The sequence below is a fragment of the Garra rufa genome, unplaced genomic scaffold, assembly GCF_049309525.1.
Source record: "Garra rufa unplaced genomic scaffold, GarRuf1.0 hap1_unplaced_001, whole genome shotgun sequence".
Classification (NCBI taxonomy): domain Eukaryota; kingdom Metazoa; phylum Chordata; class Actinopteri; order Cypriniformes; family Cyprinidae; genus Garra; species Garra rufa.
In genome coordinates this window covers 6,125,634-6,130,633 of record NW_027394276.1, presented here as the reverse complement: position 1 = coordinate 6,130,633, position 5,000 = coordinate 6,125,634, and the positions used below count along the sequence as shown (strand labels likewise).

The 5,000-nt window shown below is 36.0% G+C and overlaps 1 non-coding gene across 1 annotated transcript; it reads left to right on the top strand.

Moving 5' to 3' along the window:
- Positions 1-125: 125 nt before the first annotated feature.
- LOC141302965 (5S ribosomal RNA) lies at positions 126-244 on the top strand. The gene has a single exon (XR_012342950.1). It is a non-coding gene; the product is annotated as a 5S ribosomal RNA (ribosomal RNA).
- The last annotated feature ends 4,756 nt before the right edge of the window (positions 245-5,000 follow it).

Genomic DNA, 5,000 nt, shown 5'->3' with positions numbered 1-5,000 from the left:
TTTTATGGGAGACCGCCTGGGAATACCAGGTGCTGTAAGCTTTTGCCTTTTCTTCACTATTTATATAATATGCTGGCTTTTACGGAGGCTGATCTTTAAATAGCCCACTTTTTGGAGCAGCCCTCGCTTATGGCCATACCGCGCTGAGAGCGCCCGATCTCGTCTGATCTCGGAAGCTAAGCAGCGTCGGGCCTGGTTAGTACTTGGATGGGAGACCGCCTGGGAATACCAGGTGCTGTAAGCTTCTGCCTTTTCTTCACTATTTATATAATATGCTGGCTTTTACGGAGGCTGATCTTTAAATGGCCCACTTTTTGGAGCAGCCCTCGCTTACGGCCATACCACCTTCGGCGCACTAGAGGGAGCTAGTGAGTTGTTTACAAGGTTTGGCTGCAGTAGGGAGAGAAAGGCTCTCCACCATTTTGTGTTTTTTGTTTGTTTGTTTTGCATCATTTAATTAGTGTTTTATTTATTTTTTTTGTCAGTTTTATAACCACCTGACAGCAGCAGTTTGCTGGCTGGAAGGTGGTTAGTATTTTTTTTTCTTTTTTGATAAACAATGGATGGATTTATGGCAAACGACTTTGGACTGGCTGGAGAGACAAGCATGGTTAACGATACTGGACTGGCGGGAGAAACTGGAATGGTCAATGACACTGGACTGGAAAAAGGACAACGACAACGAGCTGGACCTAATTTGGAAAGAAAAGGAGTTTTGGAAAAACGGAGGTATTTGAAAGAAGCAACGGTGATTATTAATGTGGAAGAGGCAAATGACGCAAAAGGGGTGGACGTTATCAAAGCTGTGGCTGAACAGATCGGAGGAGGAAAAATTTTAGCGGTGCGACCAAGACAAAGCAAAGAATATGAACTGACTCTGGAAAAAGAAGAAATGTGTGACGCTTTGATGGATGGACTGAAAATAAAAGGGACAGTATGTGAGGTAAAAAAACTTCAAAACAGAGACTATGTTGTTTCTTTCATGCATTTGCCTGTCTACTTGGATGATGAAGAAATTTTAGGAAAATTGAATGGATGGGGTGTTCTACCCGTGTCAAAAATGAAACGAAGGCTGTATCCGGGCACTAACATTGAGGATGGTACAAGGTTTGTTAGAGTGAGGTTCCCAAGAGAAGTTGTCTCCCTCCCTTACAGCACAAAGCTGGAAACAGCTGAAGGGCCGCAATATTTCCGGGTGATGCATAGCCACCAGGTGAAGACCTGTCGGTTGTGCATGAGCCCGGAACATCTAATGAAAGATTGCCCTGATTTTAAATGCCACAAATGTGAGGAGAGGGGGCACTTCGCACGGGACTGTACTGCGGTTAAGTGCCCGGAATGCCGAAAGATCTTAGACAGATGTGAGTGTTGGTTTGGGGAAGAGGAGGGAGGTACAGAAATCCAGGTGGATGGGCAAATGCATGAAAGAAACAGCAAGCATGACGGAAATATTGAAAAAGAGAATGCAACAGAGAGTTTGCAGCAACATGAAATGGAAAAAGAAACAAACAACGAGAAGGACAGAGAAGGCGAGCAAAAGGAGGAAAATAGCAAGCAACAAACACTACAAGGAACTTTAACATGGACACCAATGGAAATAACTTCAACTTTTAAAGATTTTCTGGATGAGGTGGATAAAGAGAGACAAGTGGAAAAGAAGCAAAACAAAGAAACAGACAGTGAAGAAGAGGAAAACATGGAGGACATGGGAAAGGACAGAGTGGAGAAACCAACAAGAAGACGGACATTAAAGGTAACACCAAATGTGGAAGTTGCAAGAAAAACAATTATGAAAAAGGGACGAGTAAAATGTTTGAACCGATATGAAGTACTGATGGGTTTGGAGGAGGACTGAGAAGATGGTTTTTAAATGTTTACCACTTTTTTTAATGGTTTTAAATTGTGTGACTTTTAATGCAAGAGGGCTGTTAGATTTTAAAAAATTTGAAAAAGTTAAAGAAAAATGCAAGAGAGAAGACATCATTGCACTACAGGAAACAAACTGGAGGGATGATTTAATGAATGATTTTAAAAAAAGATGGGATGGAGGTGTTTTATATAATAATGGAGATGGAAGGCTGGGGAGAGGAGTGGCATTTTTAATGAAGGAAGATATTTTTAAAGTAAGCACAATTATATTTAAGGACAACGTGGGGAAATGTATGGTAGTCAAAACAAAATATGAAGAAAGAGATTTGATTTTAGTAAATGTACATGCACCGGGGGAGGAGAAGGCAAAGAAAGAGTTCTTTAATGTTTTAAGAAATGTTCTTAAGAAACATAGAGATATAATAATGATGGGTGATTTTAACACAGTTTTTAGTAAACAAGACATGGCAGAAGGAATGGTTTTTAAAACTGACAGAGGGAGAAAAGAATTAAAAGCTTTAATGCAAGAAAATAATATGACAGATGTTTGGAGAGAAAGAAATGAAAAGAAAAAAGAATTTTCAAGAAGACAAATAGTGGGACATTTTTTATGCCAAACCAGAATAGACTTTATTTTATGTACGAGAAATGTGGAGAATTTTATTGAGAAGATTAAGTATGAAGAAACAAGTTTTAGCGATCACAAGTTTTTATTTTTTATGGTGGACGGGAGTAAAATGCAAAGGGGGCCGGGAGTATGGATTTTAAATACACAGGTTTTAAAGAATGAAGATTATGTTTCAAAGGTTAAGGAAATTATAGCAAAAGAAACGAAAAATGGAATGTATGAAGAGGATAAGAGAATATGGTGGGAGAATGTAAAATTTCTAATCAAAAAATTTTCAATGAAATATTGCAATTTAATACAGAAATGCAAGAGATACAAAGAAAAAGAAATACAAGAAATGTTAGGAATGGAATTGAACAGAGAAAATAAAGACATACAAAAGATCAGGGAAATGGAAGAAAAACTGAAAGAAATAGAAGAAAAAAAGTATGAGGGGGCGAGGCTAAGAAGCAAAGCCAAATATGTGGTGGAGGGAGAAAAATGTACCAAGTTTTTTTTTGACCTGGAGAAAAAGAGAGAGCAAGCCCAGATGATAAAAGAAATAAAAGGGGTGAAAGGGGAAATTGTGGAAGGGAATGAAAAGGTCTTAAAAGAAATACAAACTTTTTATGAAGATCTGTTTAGCTCAAGGGGTGTGGAAGAGGAAAAGACAAAGAAACTGTTGAATCAGATAAAAGCAAGAGTAAGTGATGAGGATAAAAAAGAATGTGACCAAGAAATTAGGGAAGAAGAGATTGAAAGAGCAATAAATCAACTGAATAAAAAGAAAAGTCCAGGTATAGATGGTTTGGGAACTGAATTTTATTTATGTTTTAAAGGAGTTTTAATAAAGGTTTTAAATGAGGTTTTTAAAGAAATTTTTGAAAAAGAAGGTATTAATGAAAGAACAAGCATGGGGTTAATGAAACTGATATATAAAAGGAAAGGAGAAAAAACTGATTTAAAAAACTACAGACCAATTACAATGTTGAACACGGATCTTAAGATTTTAGCAAAAGTTTTAGCGAATAGATTAAAGGAAGTATTGCCAAGCATAATTAAAACAAATCAAGCATACGGTGTAAAAGGAAGGGACATAGCAGATATAACGATGAGTATAAGAGATGAAATATGGTATATGAAAGAAAAAAATGAAGAGGGATATGTAATTAGTCTAGATTTTGAGAAAGCTTTCGATAGGGTGGAACACGGGTATTTATTTGAGGTTTTAAGGGTTTTTGGTTTTGGGGAAAATTTTATTAAATGGATTGAGATTTTATATAGGGGTGCTCTAACAAGAATAAAATGCAATGGGTTTTTAACAGAATGTTTTAAAATCACTCGATCAATTAGACAGGGTTGTCCACTTTCAGCATTATTATATTCACTTGTATCGGAACCATTAGGATTGCTTATTAGACAGAAAGAAGGAATAATAGGGATAGAAATAGAAGAAAATAAGACAGAGGGAAAAGTTTTTCAATATGCTGATGACACAACAATAATTGTAAAAGGGAAAGAGAGCGTGCAAGAAGTTATGAAGGTTGTAAATGAATACTGTAGAGGGTCTGGAAGTAAAATAAATGAAGACAAAACTGTATACATGAGATTTGGTAAAGCTGGGGATTTAATGGAATGTTTTAATTTCAAGGAAGTGGAAGAAATGAGGATTTTAGGAGTTTTAATGGGGAAGAATGAGAAGAAAGTAAGAGATGACATGTGGGAAGAAATAATAACAAATATAGAGAGAAGATTAAATTTTTGGAAATTAAGAACTTTAAATTTGAAGGGGAAGGTTTTAATATTGAATGTTTTAATGATTTCTAAGCTGTGGTATGTTTTATATGTATCTGAAATACCTTTATGGACGGAACAGAGGTTGAAGAAATCTTTTCTTGACTTTTTATGGGAGGGAAAGCCAGCAAGAATTGCATATAATACAATATTAGGGGCGGTAGAGAGGGGTGGCTTAGGACTGATGGATGTAGAACAGAGAAAAAATGCTTTAAGGGTGAAAATAGTGAAAAAATACCTGCAAGAGGATAACAAAAGTGAGTGGAAGAAAACAATGAAATACTTTTTAAACAAATGTGGTGATTTTAACATGGGGGATGGAATTTTATGGATGAAAACAAAAAATTGGATGACAGAAGGTTTACCAGAGTTTTACAGAGAAATTTTAAGTGCCTGGGGGAAGTTTTTAGCAAACATTGAGTACAATCCACACGGGAGAGAAAACATTTTAAATCAACCTCTGTTCTTAAATAACAACATTTTAAAACAAGAGAAAGAAATATTTTTTAAGAAATGGATGGGAGTGGGGATAACCAGGTTGAGAGATATTTTATATGAGTTCAAAGAGGGGTTTTTACCAACACAATACATTGAGGACACAATGGAAATGGCAAAAGAAGAATATACTGAAAAAGAAATAACAAACAATTATGAAACCATAAAAAATGCAATACCAAAAGACTGGATTAAAAGGATTGAGAGTATGGAAGAAGTGCAAACAGAGAAAATA